The sequence below is a fragment of the Rhinoraja longicauda genome, chromosome 23, assembly GCF_053455715.1.
Source record: "Rhinoraja longicauda isolate Sanriku21f chromosome 23, sRhiLon1.1, whole genome shotgun sequence".
NCBI lineage: Eukaryota > Metazoa > Chordata > Chondrichthyes > Rajiformes > Arhynchobatidae > Rhinoraja > Rhinoraja longicauda.
The window spans coordinates 18,659,951-18,677,946 of NC_135975.1; positions in this window are offsets into that span (position 1 = coordinate 18,659,951).

The window sequence follows — 17,996 nt, forward strand, 5'->3', positions numbered from 1 at the left end:
GGAGCATCCACAGATCCCAAAGATCTGCAAATCTAAGGTTAGGAAAATTTCACCTCATCTTAGTCTTAAATGACTGACCTCTAATCTGGAAACAATCCTTTCAGTTTGTGGACTGCTGCAGAAAACAGTCATCTGAATCTTCCCCAATTATTCACGGAATTCTAAATGTTTCAAAGAAATCAAATCCAATCTTCCTTAAATTCCCCTCAAAAGACAATCAGCTTCATACTATGAATTGATGCAGCATTGAATCTTGGAAGCACCCAACACAGAATGAGGCCTTTTGCCCCACCTTGTCCATGACAAGTATGATGCCCATCTGTACATATCACATTCCCCACACTAGTCCTATATCCCTCTACGTCTTTCCTAACCAAATACCTGTCCAAATGCCTTTTAAACATTGTAATTGTAGCTGCCACCACTATCCCTTCTGTCAGCTTGTTCCGTGCGAAATAATTCACCCTCAGATATTTGTATTTCTCCCCTGTCATCTTAAGGCCTATCCCTTCAAGTTTATTACTCCACTGCCCTATGAAAATATGTTCTGCCTATCGATCTTACCTATGCCGCTCAAAGTTTTATGAACCTCGAGAAGGACGTCCCTCAGCCTCTTATGTAGTAAATCTGCATAGCATTCCCTCCAAGGTAAACGTCTCCATCACTAGAAAGGTAGCCAAACATTTGCATTCTAGCTGCGATCTCACTGTGGCACTGCAGAGTTGCAGTGAGAATTCCCTCCTCTCACACCTCAGACCCTTGCTATTTCACAGTATATTAAAGGTATGCTGGTGAGATAATTGGAGTCATTTTGATATGCATACTGTTTGTTTTCAGACTTCCAATGTTAGCCAACAAAGCTGGGCTACCAGGGAGATAATTACAGGGATTACAATTGACACATTCAAGAAGGGAATTGCAAGCGTGCCAAACACCTTCAATTCATATAGTTTGCGTCGCCAATGTAATGTCTGACAAAAAGATACGGCTGTCATCAGCATAATAACAAAAGCCATCTATTTAAGAAGTGAGATTGGTAACAGCACAATGTTTGTGGACACTGTCACAGTCTCAGTCTCCAAAACATCTAGAAGAGAAAGGAATCAATGGACAAAATCACTGACACCATAAAGCACCTGTTTGTGGACACTGTCACAGTCTCGGTCTCCAAAACATCTAGAAGAGAAAGGAATCAATGGACAAAATCACTGACACCATAAAGCACCTGTCCATTTTTTCTGACTTTTCATGCCAACAATTGGTTCATAGAGTTCCACGAAGAACAGGAAGTACAGTACATCGCATACAGTGTTGGCATTGACTGAACTTTAACCCATACAGTTTGGCCACACTGGCTCACAAAATAAAGAGAATAACTTTGTTGAATGGTTGCTGTAGAAGTTTACTTACGCTCCTATAATTGGAGATATTTATTTTCAGTAGCCCTGGCTTCCCACACCCTATCATGATCTCATGAATGGCAGAATGTGAGGTTCTGATGGCTGAGCAGCCAAAACTATGTCTCCAAATCCATTCAACGCTGTTACCAACTGTAAACGTAAAGTAGGACTTGCATTGCATATTTCTGAATGAAAGTTTCAAAGTTCTCTTGCAAATGTTAATGTCTGCTATTTTATTTCATTGGATGTAGTGGTATCCGAAGACCAAAACACACACTGAAGGAATGTCCCCATACCTACCCTTTGTCTCTATTTTCTTCTGTTGCTGCATCCGTGAAGTGCTTTCACAGTGACAGCGACATTGGAGGTGACGTGTTGCCTAACCTCCACTGCCATACTACAGAAGACTCTCATGAATGGCCTTCTGGGCCTCAGAAGAGCAATCAGCAATCATTCCTTTGCCATCATGGTCTGCCACAGCTTGCTGTCAGCAGCTACTTGGGAGGCTAATGGCAAAGCACCCATGGTGTCTTGAGAGAAGGCACCACACCTTTCACTATGTTTCCAGTACTCCCTGTTTATGGCACTGGAACGGAATGCATATAGTGTGATGCTTTGGAAGGTTCCCATCCACAATCCCTTTTGTACTTTGAAAGTCAAAAGGAGATGCTCCTTCCCATCAAACTAGATGGCAGCATCTGATGAAAGTGTAAGAATTGACTACATCTCTAAGTCTTTCCTTATTGTACAATGGACCAAGTGGTCAGTGATCAATGGCATTTTCCTCTATGTTCCTAAACTGAGCGAAGGTGTTCAAAGAAGTGAGCCTTTTGTGCATTGTTAATCGTAGTGCTAAGATATCAGCATGTAATGTCTTAGTGCAGTAAGCACATTAAAATAACTTTTATTTCCATTGTTAAGACCCCTGTGTTTTCACAAATTAATTAATTTCCTTAAAGGTAAGGTATATTACAGTTAATGAATTAGGGGGAAATTATCACAATTCACAACGTTACTGGAAAATTTATCTTGAACCTTCCTAAATGGGGATGGACACCTGGAATAACGAGGCAGGTCACACACACCACATGGCACACAAATGTAAGCAGCTATTGAGAAAAGAATGAGATCCTGAAAAGATAATTCGTCAGAGCAGTTCCTCCAAATGATTCGGCTCAGCAAGAGGGAAAGTTAAATTGATCTTTAAAGGCAGGAACCATAACTAACAAGCCAAGCACCAAGGGATATGTGGAAAATAAATGCGGGCAGCTTTATAACTATTGAACATAAACAGATGAAGCTATCTAGTGTAATGGAAAGTGACATGGTAAGCAATGAAAATAACTGTTAATTATCTTGTTTAGTTTGTTAGTTTAGAGATACCGTGCAGAAACAGGCCCTTCGGCCCAACGAGTCCGGACCAACCTGCAATCCCCGCACATTAACACTACGCACACTAGGGACAATTTTTACACTGTACCAAGCCAATTAACCTACAAACCTGTACGTCTTTGGAATGTGGGATGAAACCAAAGATCTTGGTGTAAACCCATGTGGTCATGGGAAGAACGTACAAACTCTGTACAGACAACACCTGTAGTCAGGATCCAACCCGTGTCTCAGGCCTGCAAGCGCGGTAAGGCAGCAACTCTACCGTTGCGCCACCGTGCCGTCCCGTCTTGTCTCCATTTTCTTGCAATGGAGGTTAATTGTATAGCTTTGCTGCCTACTGACTGAAATCTCTGACTCCTTTGGCAGAATAAAACACACAAGTGAACCTAAAATGTATCCAGTAACATTCGGGTGGAAGCTCCCGAGCAGATGGTCCAATGGAAAGGCATGTTGGTGATGCAGAGCCAGGCTAGGTTTATAAACTCGCGCCTGGCTCCAGCATGGCAAAATCTCCATCCATCATCAAGTCTACACCACATGAGCACCAGTTACTCTAGCCAACCCTGTCGTTGGTTTTATTAATTGACAAAATGTCGCCATTGATAAAATCCTTCAATTGAAAATCGCCCTCGAACTGAAAATGGCGCTAAAATTTATTTTTGTGATGTGCTATGTGACTGGTTTGCTCCAGAAGATGCATGTAAATCAGACTTGGGAAGGGTGGCAGCTGTCCATCCCCTGAAGGCCATTGGTGAACCTGATGAATTTTTACAACAATCTGCTTATTTCACAGTCACCTTTGCTGAATTAGATTCCCTGTTGTCCACGATGAGGTTTGAACCCCTGTCACTACATCTTTAGTCTGGAGCTTTGTATTGCCATCCCCCGAACTCCGTAGGTTTGCACGGTGAAATCTGTCGGCTTACTTGTTGAGTAATAGTGTTTGCTCTGGCAGCGTTTCTTGCATTTCTGACTAGGATTTGAATTTTGTGAACTGGGAAAAGAAAGTAAGAAAGAGATTTCAGCGAGAAGAGGGAAAGAGATTGAGACGGGCAAGTAGAGTATTCTGCCGCTGCGGCAGACGCCTGCCGACAAGCTGCGGGGTAGCCGAGCCCGGAGCCCGTTGCAGGTCGGACCCCGCGGTCGTGGGAGTTGGCTGAGCCCGTGGCCGAGGTCGGAGCCCGTGGCTGATGGGGCCTGGGTAGTGGAGGCCGAGGTCAGAGCCTGTGGCTGATGGGGTCTGGGTGGTGGAGGCCGAGGTCAGAGCCCGTGGCTGATGGGGCCTAGGCGGGTGGAGGCCGATGTCGAAGCCCGCGTGCTGTATGTCGATGGAGCCCGCGGCTGGGGCCTGTGTCGGCACCACGGAGTCATCTGGAGAGGACCTGGCAGCAACAGTGGAGAAGTCGGTGCAGCGGTTCGATGATGGCACCGACTGACGGACCAAGTGGAGTGAGGACGCCGCTGCCGAAGCAAGGAACGAAGGAGGGCCCGGCGTGTGGGTATCGCTGTGAGGGTGGGAGTTGGGGAAGGGGTGAACAAAGGGGGCTCTGGCGCGGACACTGTGTATACCTTGTAACTTTTTCAGCGCCCTTATGTGGCAACTATTTGCATACCGCGGGATAGCAAGCAAAGAATTTCACTGTCACTTGTCACATGTGACAATAAAGCATTCATGCATTCATTCAAAAGTGGTAAGTGGTTGGAACGCACGACCACGGAAAATGCTGGGAGCAAATATGGCAACAGCATGTAAGGGGCGTTTGGACAGGCACATGAACAGGCATGGAATGAAGGGATATGGACCACATGCAGATAGGATAGTTGTTAGTTGGCATCATGTTCCACATAGATATTTAGGGCCGAAGGGCCTGTTGCTGTGCTGTATTTTTCTGTTTCTCTGAGCTGTTCTCCAAATTGGACAGTCACAGTACTCATGAGTATCCACTGGTGCCTCCTTTCATTGGAAGGATGTGGATATCAGGTGGCATTACTACTGGAAGTACTTACCCTGTCCGGCTGCTATGTGCCAACTCACCTGCACTAATAACGGAAATATACTTCTCTCTAGGCTGGTGAAGTGTGAGAAGTATGTGACCTGTTTGTTCAGGGTAACGTTATAGGTGTAACAAAATGATGAGTCCATTAGCACGTGTGTTGTGCAGCAGGATGGAGTTCTGGTCACATTTGTTACGGAGACCAGGAGGATGATAGTGAGCCGGAGATAACCGGGAAGCAAAATAAATGAGATTAACATTCTTAAGTATCTCATTGGCGTAAAGGCTCATGGAATATCCTGATGAGGTGAAAACAGCTGAGGTGGAGGAAAGAAGAAGAGGGGTTGTGCTGGGAGTGGCCCACCAGCACTTTCTCTGTCTGCTGTTTCTAAAGTTAAACTATTCAATGCAGCCCTTTTTGAGGAGCAGGTTGCCTTTAAATATTTTCTCTGGCACCTCATTTTTATTCACTTTCCCCACTCATTCAGATATACAATCTGACAATGTACACCACAGGCAACGCTAGCAGTTCACCATCTTAATCATATTAGACATGAGCCACAATTTACTGCATGTGCCTCTGCACTGCGATTTGCATGCTGTCCGTTCACAGTCTACTTTGTGGCTGTTTCCTGAGCCATTCGAGTTTTGCACCCCACCTGTAAAAGGACATGCAAAAGCATCGATGCCACAGTAAGATGTCAACGTAAGTTCTGCTAGTTGTCAAGCAACAATTTTAACCAGGAACATGTTTCATTAGAATGATAATACTGCATTTGAAATTGAAGTGTGTGTGGGTATGCCCTGGCTACAGATAACCATCATTAACCCATTTTGGACTTCAATCAGATTGAAGCCTTCCAACGCTATTCACTGAAAATATGTCTCTATTTAAAGAAGTGGCTTTCTGTTTCAATGAGATCTGGGTGTCCTAGTGCATCAGTCAATGAAAGGAAGCATGCAGGTACAGCAGGCAGTGAAGAAAGCCAATGGAATGTTGGCCTTCATAACAAGAGGAGTTGAGTATAGGAGCAAAGAGGTCCTTCTACAGTTGTACTGGGCCCTGGTGAGACCGCACCTGGAGTACTGTGTGCAGTTTTGGTCTCCAAATTTGAGGAAGGATATTCTTGCTATGGAGGGCGTGCAGCGTAGGTTCACTAGGTTAATTCCCGGAATGGCGGGACTGTCGTATGTTGAAAGGCTGGAGCGATTGGGCTTGTATACACTGAAATTTAGAAGGATGAGGGGGGATCTTATTGAAACATATAAGATAATTAGGGGATTGGACACATTAGAGGCAGGAAACATGTTCCCAATGTTGGGGGAGTCCAGAACAAGGGGCCACAGTTTAAGAATAAGGGGTAGGCCATTTAGAACGGAGATGAGGAAGAACTTTTTCAGTCAGAGAGTGGTGAAGGTTTGGAATTCTCTGCCTCAGAAGGCAGTGGAGGCCAGTTCGTTGGATGCTTTCAAGAGAGAGCTGGATAGAGCTCTTAAGGATAGCGGAGTGAGGGGGTATGGGGAGAAGGCAGGAACGGGGTACTGATTGAGAGTGATCAGCCATGATCGCATTGAATGGCGGTGCTGGCTCGAAGGGCTGAATGGCCTACTCCTGCACCTATTGTCTATTGTCTATTGTCTATTGTCTATTGTCTATTGTCTAATGCAGGATTGATCCAATCCAGATCCACACTGTGTAGGAGAATAGGTTAATGCCTGATTAATTAGATTGATAGAGGTAAAATCGCAACCATTCAAAAAAAATCTCATCCTACAAATGACAGTAAAACAGATACTTAGCTGATACCTTGGACATTTTATTGATTTTATTGAGATATATTTGAGAAGCAATGGATGAATATTTCCAATTAGAGTCATGGGGTCATAGAGTGATACTGTGTGGAAACAGGCCCTTCAGCCCAACTTGGCCACACCGGCCAACATGTCCCAGCTACACTGGTCCTACCTGCCCGCGTTTGGTCCATATCCCTCCAAACCTGTGCTATCCATGTACCTGTCTATTTCTTAAATGTTGTAGAGAATTTATTGGGTCGGAAGCACCCCCAATCAAAACAATGATTGGCCCCTTTGAACTATCCTTGGTAAATTTGAGCTATTTGTGGATTTTTTTCAATCTATAGATGGAAATAATTGCCCACATTTTACAGCCAGCCAGTAAATTTCAATCTGTGGCAGCTTCACGTTAATAAAGTTTGACTTTTGATCTCGAACAGTTGTTATGAACATTATTAGTATGGCTCAATGATATTTTACTTTGGAAATTATTCATGTAATTTATTATATAAACCTTTATGCTTCAAAACTGATGTTTGATACAAACTTCAAGGCTTATAATCTACATCCATATGATTCCGAGTACAATGATCAATAATATATAACAGCAGAAGTATTTTAAGCACATTCTACCATAAATTATTTTAGGAGCCATTGACCCACTCAATACAGGCTGTCTTTCTGTAGCTTGCTGTGAGCAATTGAGGTTTATCCCAGTGTAGGAATGTCAAACATTGCAAGGACTTGTGGACTGGAACTTGTTAGCTGTTGCCAGAAGTGGTGTGTCAAACTGCCAGCATTTTACCACATGAGTGCCACCAAGTCTGTGATTTCTGTGCAAACTGAGAGGTTCCAAACTTGCTGGGCACTCTGGACGCTTATTTATCACCCCGTGTTCAGTTTTAACTTCAACTGAGTTACATTGTTAGAGAGTAATAACTAGTGGAAAGAGGAAAGTGCACATGCTTGTATCTTGAGCAGAAAACACAAAGTTTGAGATCAGAGTAACCCAGCGGGTCGGGCAGCATCTCCGAAGAACATGGATAGGCAATGTTTTGGGTCAGAATCTTTCTTCAGGCTGATTCTTGTGGGGGTGGGGAGGAAAGCTGGTAGAAAGGTTGAGGGGGAGAGACAAATCTGGCGAGTGATAGGTGGATATAGGTGAGTCAGGTTGATCAGCTGATGGGTGGATAAAGACCAGAAATGAAAAACAGACACAAGGCTGAGAAATAAGGAGAGAAGAGGCATGAATTGTGATATCAGATGGGGGTGGAAGGGGACGGGGGGGGGAGGGAAAAGAGGGGGGGATTCGGGGAAATGGGTGCGCATCCGGATCGGGCACAGGGAAGAGAGGAGGAAGAAAAAAGTCAAGTCATTTCAAGTCAAGTCAATTTTATTTGTATAGCACATTTAAAAACAACCCACGTTGACCAAAGTGCTGTACATCTGATTAGGTACTAAGGAAAAAAATGAAACATACAGTAGCACGCAAACAGTTCACAGCGCCTCCTCAATGAGCCTCAAACGCTAGGGAGTAGAAATAGGTTTTGAGCCTGGACTTAAAGGAGTCGATGGAGGGGGCAGTTCTGATGGGGAGAGGGATGCTGTTCCACAGTCTAGGAGCTGCAACCGCAAAAGCGCGGTCACCCCTGAGCTTAAGCCTAGACCACGGGATAGTGAGTAGCCCCAAGTCGGCCGACCTGAGGGACCTGGAGTTAGAGAGGGGGGTTAGAAGATTTTTGATGTAGGGGGGGGAATGTACATTTAGGGCTTTATACGTGAATAGGAGGAGCTTGAAGTTGATTCTGTACCGTACAGGGAGCCAGTGGAGAGAGGCCAGAATCGGGGTGATGTGGTCCCTTTTACGGGTCCCCGTCAGGAGTCTCGCTGCGGTGTTTTGGACCAGTTGCAGGCGGGACAGGGAAGATTGGCTGATCCCAGTGTATAGGGATCAAAAAAGAGGGGAGGGTGGGTGTTGATTAGTTACCTAAAATTAGAGAACTCAATGTTGATATCTTTGGATTGTAAGCTGCCCCAGTGAATGAGGTGTTGTTCCTACAGTTTGCGTGTGGCCTCACTCTGGCAATGGAGGATGCCCTCATTCGTGTCTCCTCAGTACCCCGCAGCTCTGCCCTTGCTCCCACTCTCCCTAGTCATAGACAAGAGTCCCCCTAGTCCTTACCTTCCACCCCATCAGCTGTCGCATACAACACATAATCCTCTGAAATTTCCGCCACCTCCAACGGGATCCCACCACCAGCCACATCTTCCCATCTCCGCCCCTTTCTACCTTCCGCAAAGACCATTCCCTCCGCAACTCCCTGGCTAACACATCCCTTCCCACCCAAACCACCCCCTCCCCAGGTACCTTTCCCTGCAACCGCAGAAGATACAACACCTGTCCCTATACCTCCTCCCTCGACTCTGTCCAGGGACCCCGACACTCCTTTCAGGTTAGGCAAAGGTTCACTTGCACCTCCTCCAACCTCATCTACTGTATCCGTTGTTCAAGATGTGGACTCATGTACATCAGCGAGACCAAACATAGACTGAACGAGCGTTTCGCTGAACATTTTTGCTCAGTCCGCCTGAACCTACCGGATCTCCCGATTCCTAAACACGTTAATTCTCTTTCCCATTCCCACACAGATCTTTCTGTCCTCGGTCTCCTCCATTGTCAGAGTGAGGCTAAAGGCAAATCGGAGGAACAGCATCTCATATTTCACTTGGGCAGCTCACAGCCCAGTGGTATGAATATTGATTTCTCTAACTTCAAGTAACCCCAACATTCCCTCTCTCTTTATGTATCCCCCACTCAAGTAGCACCAGCTTCTCGTTTTCACCCAACAACAGCTAGGAATGGCCTGTTTTTCTTATCATCATTACATTGTGAGCTGTTTATGTATGTGCTGTTATGTTTGTGTGCCATTGTACGTTTCTTAGTACCTGAACTGATGTACAGCACTTTGGTCAATGTGGGTTGTTTTTAAATGTGCTATACAAATAAAATTGACTTGACTTGACTTGACTTGACATTTTGCATATCTTTCATCCATTGTTCTTTATCTCTCTACATCATCTATATCTCTCATTTCCCATTCCCGTGACTTCAGTCTGAAGAAGGGTCTCGACCCGAAACGTCACCCATTCCTTCTCTCCAGGGATGCTGCCTGTCCTGCTGAGTTATCCAGCTTTTTGTGTCTATCTTTGGTTTAATCCAGCATCTGCAGTTCTTTGCTACACGTCCTAGATATATATCTATGTATTTATTTGTGGCCTGAAATGTTACTAAAGATGATGATAAAGCAGAATAACAAAGCTGTTTCTGTTTCAGAGTGGAGGATCATTTTTTTTAAGCTACCATACTGAATCTGTCTCTACCAAAACATCAGGGCATAGAGTAAAATCTCAATCATTTAATCTTGCACATATCACTTTCGGCATATCATCTATTGAAAACTGTTCCTCTGTGTTTACTTGGCACGATTAAAATCATCAAATCCACTCCTAAACTTCAATGTTCTTAAGGATATAAAAACTGAAAATGCTGGAGGTACTCAGCAGGTCAGGCAGTGTCCCTGGAGAGAGAAACGGAATCATATTTCACCTCTCACATTTACTCAGAACACCAGCTTCTACTCGGGATTGCAGCATCTGCTGTATTTTGCTTCTGTGCCAAAGGGAATTCAATACATCTCATTACGATACGATAGATACGATGCGATAGAACTTTATTTATTCCAGGAGGGAAATTGATCACCTGGGATGAATAAAGTTACCACTACCATTAGAGCTTTAACAAAAGTGCGGAAATATCTTTGGAGGGAAATAATGTCTCAGCTGCAACAGAGTTGTGTCAGTGTGCTGTGAAATGTGGTTAATGATCAACAACTGTTTTCAATAAATGTAATCCCCGCTGACAGAAGCTGCAGTTTTACTCATCTTTCTGCGTGGTTTGGTTGAGGAAAGGAAACCAGCCCAACACAACCTATCAGTTACAGGGGGTGGTACGGGTTGGGGAGAAGGCAATGGGGTATCCCTTTCCAAGCACGAGTACATACCTGACGGACAATTACTCCATCAGTGCTTATGTAGCTCTTTACGGTGATCTGAGCCTCTGCCAGTGGCAGTTTCAGAAAAGCATGTGCCTCCTAACCGGGCCCCAAGTTTAGAAAAGGCAGCAGCACCTCTGGCTTACACGTTCAAGGGGAACAATCCACTCCTTATTTTATTTCCTGCTTGCTAAATCAACAGCATGCCTTCTTGCTCGACTTTCAATGGGACCTTTTTCCTTTGTTTACAAACATACAGACAGCGATATAATTTGCAGCGAAAGGCTTAATTTCATCTCTTGTGCATGATGTCATTGTGGTGAAAAATGGCACACAGCTTTTCTGGCTCTTTTCCCCACTCAACAAAGAGGTTTGCCAAATGATTTTATTCATAAAGACAATGCCCCTTTAAGTAACGTTTCCAACACAAAAAAGTACTTTTTACGCACATGGCAACCAATTACAGTTGTGTGTTTGTGCTGCTGTTTTCTTTCACCTCTATGTTCCAATCTGCTCACACCATCCTCACATACAGGGCTGTTTGTGTTCAAAAGACTCAGTTACAAGCTTCTGCTTCCAAAATTGGTGCATATTTATGCCTTTTTCGAACTGACCTGTTTTCTTGATGGCTGTAGCATAATAGCATTAAGGACTCCATGCTGCTATCTGTAAGAGACTCAATTTTAAAGAGTAACATGGGTCCTGATTGTTGACTAGCGATGGAAAGTGGAGATATACTGACCTCATCGGGCGCTCACACACTGATCCATTTTATGATTAATGAATGCTTCATTAATGAACCCATTATCAATGTTATCGTTGAGATTACAATGGAAGTATCAAGCGCATGTTTCTCATTTGGACATCCCACGTCCATCTATTGAATCAGCAATATTTCAAATGGAAATATTCAATAATTATTAGGGTGAGGGAGTTTAGTTTAATTACTCTTCTGTCTTTTAATGTGAAAGGGCTAAGAGATGAGATGTAAAGAACATAAGACCATAAGACATGGGAGCAGATACATAAGAAGCACTTACAACTGAACTTTAATTTAAGGCCATCTTAAGAGAGTCAAGCGTGTTTTATTGTCGTATGTCCCAAAGCAGAACAATGAAATTCTTAGATAGACACAAAACGCTGGAGTAACTCAGCGGGACAGGCAGCATCTCTGGAGAGAAGGAATGGATGACGTTTCGGGTCGAGACCCTTCTTCAGACTTGCTTGCTTCTATGTCATGACCATTGCACTTTTCATTGAGGTCTTGAATTAGATGTCCAGCTATCCCACTAAAAATAGTCTTGAAGAATCCTTGACTCTTTAAGGACCATGGTGAAACTTAGAGCTGTCGTTTCAACTGAATACGGAATGGTGAAACCAATGGGCCTTAAAGGGACCTACGAACAACAATCAGAAACCATTGTAACCTTGTCCATCATCCTATATTGTCATTTTGTCCAGCAGCAATGTGTTGTGCCTGTAGCATGTGCCAGCTACAGAATGCACTGCAGTTAATCACCATGTTTACTTCAGTGACAACTCCCAAGCACGCACGCCTCCACCACCAGAATCAATGACTTCATGTTTATGGGACATTCTATCATCTGCAAGTTCCCCTCCTGGACACTCAGAGCTCTGACTTAGAAAGATGTTGCTATTCTTTCAATATAACGGGGACTCGGACAACATTGTGGGAGGATTGTTGCACACTCTGTAGCATTTCTGAAAGGAGGCTCATCACCACAGCCCCAAGGGCAGATGGAGATGGACGATAAATTCCAACCATGTCCTCTATCTGTGCCTGAGTCAAATATAATAATGTTTTCTTCTTCCCGTGTGTTTGCCCAGCCAAAAGGAGAGTGAATTTCCCCTTGGCCACCTAAACCTCTCTCTTGTCCACTCGTGGTCAATTTGTGACTGGCTCAAGTGCCTACTCCCTTTCTCCTATTAAGTCTGTTTACGGCTTAGCTCTGCAGAGGAGATGTCTGGCCACACCCACACTCACAACTACCTATCACCATCAGTAGGTTTCGATATCTCAGCAGTGTTATTCCAGACAGGCCGAATCACAAGATTGATTGCTCTGCCCTCTGCTGATCATCAAAAGTCAACTCCAGGGTTTGCGCTCAAGGTGGATCCATGCATTGTCCGGCCAATAGACAAAGATCTAACGCAACTGTGTCAGTGGCATCACCTGTGGTCGGCATGAAATTACCAAATTATCACCAGGCCTTAGGTTCATCTTACTCCAAATGACAAAGGACAACTCTTCTGATTTCCAGTTAGCATAGATGCGGTTGCAGAACTTTGTTATTCCCTTCAAGAACATCTCACCCATGCAGACTGCTTTACCCCTTGCTTTACCCCTTGCATTCAAGAGAGAGCTAGATAGAGCTCTTAAGGATAGCGGAGTCAGGGGGTATGGGGAGAAGGCAGGAACGGGGTACTGATTGAGAATGATCAGCCATGACCACATTGAATGGCGGTGCTGGCTCAAAGAGCCGAATGGCCTCCTCCTGCACCTATTGTCTATTGTCTATTGTCCTGAGAAGGCTCTGTCCTTCTCAGTGGCTCTCGCATTTTCATCCTTACTCGCTCTTCACAGTAATGATCTTAAATTTGAAACAATCGGCTGATCACAAATATCTTGTGATCTCTGAACAGCACCGTCTCCTTTTAGTTTAATTTAGTTTAGTTTAGTTTAGTTTAGTTTAGTTTAGTTTAGTTTAGTTTAGTTTAGTTTAGTTTAGTTTAGTTTAGTTTAGCTTAGTTTAGTTTAGTTTAGTTTAGTTTAGTTTAGTTTAGTTTAGTTTAGTTTAGTTTAGTTTAGTTTAGTTTAGTTTAGTTTAGTTTAGTTTAGTTTAGTTTAGAAATACAGTGTGGAATCAGTCCCTTCGGCCCACCGAGTCCATGCTGACCAGCAATCCCCGTACACTAGTTCTATCCTACACGCCAAGGACAATGTACAGAAGCCAATTAACCTACAAACCCGCACGTCTTTGGAATGTGGGAGGAATCTAGAACACACAGAGAAAACCCACGCAGATCACGGGGAGAACATACAAATTCCATACAGACCGCACCCGTAGTCAGGTTCGAACCTAGGTCTCTGGCAGTGTGCGGCAGCAACTCTTCCACTGGGCCACCTTGCCGACCCAGTGCACTTGCTTTGAGAAGTTTACGTTTGGTTGGAAGAGACTTGTTTCAGAGTCAGAAGGTGTGGCTGCTACCTCTCTCTGGATACATGAGTGCATACTGTGAGCTGAAACATCTGAGACGCACTGAAGGAATGTTGCACTGTTCTAGGCATCACCTTCACAATGTGAGTACTGCATGGCAAGGTTAACACATAAGATCCTGTGGTACCATTCAGAAAGGGGATTGGGAGTTCGCCCAGCGACCTGGCAACATTAATCTTGCAGCGATCACCCAAAATAATAGTGATATGAATATTGATTTCCCTCACTTCAGGTAGCCCCAGTATTCCCTCTCTCTCTATCCCTCCCCCACTCAAGTCACACCAACTTCTCATTTTCACCCACCAAACAGATAACAATAGCCTGTTTCCTTTATCATCGTTACTGTTTTGCATGTCTTTCATTCATTGTTCTTTATCTCTCTACATCATCGTCTATACCTCTTGTTTCTCTTTTCCCTAACTAGTCTGAAGAAGGGTCTCGACCTGAAACGTCACCCATTCCTTCTCTCCAGAGATGCTGCCTGTCCCGCTGCATTACTCCAGCTTTTTGTGTCTATCTTCACCCAAAATAAACGTTCTTCTAATCTATTTATGAGAACTTGCTGCATGCAAACGGGCTGCACTTTAACAGGGACAGCACTCTTCAAACCATTTCATTGCCGGAGAAGCGCTTTGGGAAATCCTGAGTCTTTCTTTGCCCCCAAAACGCTGCGGCAACTATTTCATTTGCACAGTTCACAAATATTAACGTTATGCACGTGATCATCCTCCAGACCTTCCTGAATAATGCATCATGCAGCAAAGGGTTTTGGCTAGATTTATGGTGTGAAGGAACATTATGTTTGCAGTGTTACAACAGTTCTAAATAGGCAGCCTGTATGTGTGGCATGCTGTGGTATGGCTATGTGCTTGAAGCATTCAAATGCCTATGAAGTTGAGCAATAGCTTTGGAGCATCCAGGATTCATAGGTTTGGATGTCACAGTCACATGCATACGCGAGGAAAGTTACACGTCATAACCATCTGCTGCATCATATCACCCTAGCACCTATTTTTTTCAGATCTCATATCCTTGATACATTTGGTTACAATGATGAGAAAATCACTATCTCTTATCACTGGTGGATGATTATTCTCTGGGGAAGATGCTGCTGCGCATCCAATGAATCTACCTACACTTTCCTTCCAGCACGAGAATAACACGGGCTGGTGTTTGTGGAGTATATTTCACAACATTTCAACTCAATTAACCGCTTTACAGTTGTAAAGTTGGAACTGACGCAAATCTTTGCACAGTGAGCAGCAACAGGTAACAATGCTTATGCTTTATTCTTAATTGTTAACTGTATGTTTGTGTTGTCATTTGTGAGCGGAGCACCAAGGCACATTCCTTGTATATGCACATACTTGGCCAATAAACTTATTCATTCATTCATTCATGTAAAAATAACCCGATATTCTGTGTGCAGAAACGACTTATGGGGATGTTGGTCAGGACTTGCAGGCCGGAGTTATAGGAAGAGGTTAGGACTTTATTCCTTGCAGCACAGGAGGATGAGGGGTGATCTTATAGTGACGTACAAAACCATGAGAGGAATAGATCAGGTAGATGCACAGAGGTTCTTGCATCTTTGCATCAGTAGGGGAATCGAGAACCATAGGTTAAGGCGAAGTGGGAAAAATGTAATAGTAATCTGAGAGGTAACTTTTTCACCCAAAGCATGGTAGGTGCATGGAACAAGCTGCCAGATGAGATAGTTGAGGCAGGTATTATCGCAATATTTAAGAAACATTTGGACAGGTGCATAGATAGGGCAGGTTTAGAGGGATATGGGCCAAATGTGGGCAGGTGTGATTAGTGTAGATGGGACATATTGGCCGGTGTGGGCCGAAGGGCCTGTTTCCACACTGCAGAACTCTACGACTCTATGACTTAATAAACTAAAATGAGATTTCTAACTTGAAAGTTTGTTTCTGATGTTTGAGAAAGAAAGGGCCATTATTCTTCATAGAATCTTTGGTGAAGTATTGTCATCTCTACCAAAAGACTGGATTATAAGCCATCAGTTATCTAGTCAGAAAGCTACTAAGAGTCTGAGGACACTTTAGTAGTAGTTGTAGTAGTAGAAGAAAGTATCAGTCTTACTTTGACAGCTCAAGTGTACCTGTAAAATCTCTCACTTTAATAATACATCCCCATTTGAATTAGTGGCTTAATATTAAAGTGCCATTATTGTAATTAGGAGGTTAGTGTCACAGGCAATTAACACACTGGAAAGTCCAGAAAACAGCAAGTAAATAAAGATCATAAGTGATAGAAGTTCAATTAGGCCATTTGGCCCATCAAATCTACTTCACCATTCAATCATGGTTGATCCATCTCTCCCTCCTAACCCAATTCACCTGCCTTCTCCCAACAACACCTGACACCCGTATAAACCCGCATAAATATCTTACTCATTTGGTGTTGATGGGACAGGTTGACGTAACAGTGCTAGCTGGGATACTGGGCTCTGGTCAAACATTTCAAACAGCAGTCAGTGAAGTGCATAGGGAAGTTCCAAATGAGATTATGTTCTCCAGTTTGCATTTGTTTTTAAAGCTGCAATCGTCCGATTCACAGAAGAATGTGCTACCAACTGATGCAAGATAATACTCAGAGCAGAAAATGCATCTACTTTTGGTGTGAAGATAAGTAAACATATGTATTATTGTAACCATCAGTTGCATTATATTACTATGATTCTACCTCTTGTTTGCTTCTTTTTTTCTGATTTATGGCCCAAGTTAATCTGATAATGTCATAGTTCTCACCAGAATCAAGACTGGTGATAGAACATGATAGATCTACTGGACCTCAGTGAAGTAATAAGTGCACTTTATTCCATGCCTAGATTAGCTATATTTATCTAGATATTGAACAGTAAAAGTGTCCGCTCATTCAGTCATGATGTATGGGTCATTGACAGGCATGTGGAAAATATGAAGCTGAAGAATAGATGTAACCTTACAACTCTGAAACACACAGCAAGTTAAAAAAATCTCCAACTTATTTATATCGGCGAAACCAAGCGCAGGCTCGGCGATCGCTTCGCTGAACATCTGCGCTCGGTCCGCATTAACAAAACTGATCTCCCGGTGGCCGAGCACTTTAACTCCCCCTCCCATTCCCAGTCTGACCTTTCTGTCATGGGCCTCCTCCAGTGCCATAGTGAGGCCCGCCGGAAATTGGAGGAGCAGCACCTCATATTTCGCCTGGGCAGTTTGCAGCCCGGTGGTATGAACGTCGACTTCTCCAACTTCAGATAGCTCCTCTGTCCCTCCCTTCCCCTCCTCCTTCCCAGATCTCCCTCTATCTTCCTGTCTCCACCTATATCCTTCCTTTGTCCCGCCCCCCTGACATCAGTCTGAAGAAGGGTCTCAACCCGAAACGTCACCCATTCCTTCTCTCCCGAGATGCTGCCTGACCTGCTGAGTTACTCCAGCATTTTGTGAATAAATCGATTTGTACCAGCATCTGCAGTTATTTTCTTATACTTCCAATTGTTTGGAGATTGCTTCATATACAATGGTTTTGTTTAACTGCAGACACATTTCATGTAGAGATGGAGTTTTATGTTTATATGTTAGAAATTCATCTTTACCTCTTCTTATCTGGACAAGTTCTAGTTAGCAGTAAACAGCTCCCAATTGTTTAAGAATAAAATGGCACCAAAAGTCATTGAAAAGGCTGAAGATTATGGTATGCACTGAATGAATTAATTAATTAATTAATGATTGAATAAGTTTATTGGCCAAATATGTGCATATACAAGGAATGTGCCTTGGTGCTCCGCTCACAAATGACAACACAAACATACAGTTAACAATTAAGAATAAAGCACAACCACATCAAAACAATAAGGATACAACATTATGGTCTAAACATGTGGGTGAAAATAAACCACAGCAAAAAAAGAGACTACAGACTTTGGTTATTGAATAGAACTACTACTCGTGGAAAAAAGCTGTTTTTAAGTGGCTGTGGCTGCTTTGACAGTCTGGAGTCGCCTTCCAGAGGGAAGTGCTTCAAAGAATTTGTGGCCAGGGTGAGAGGGGTCAGAGATGATCTTGCCTGCTCGCTTCCTGGCCCTTGCAGTGTACAGTTCGTCAATGGGGGGAAGGT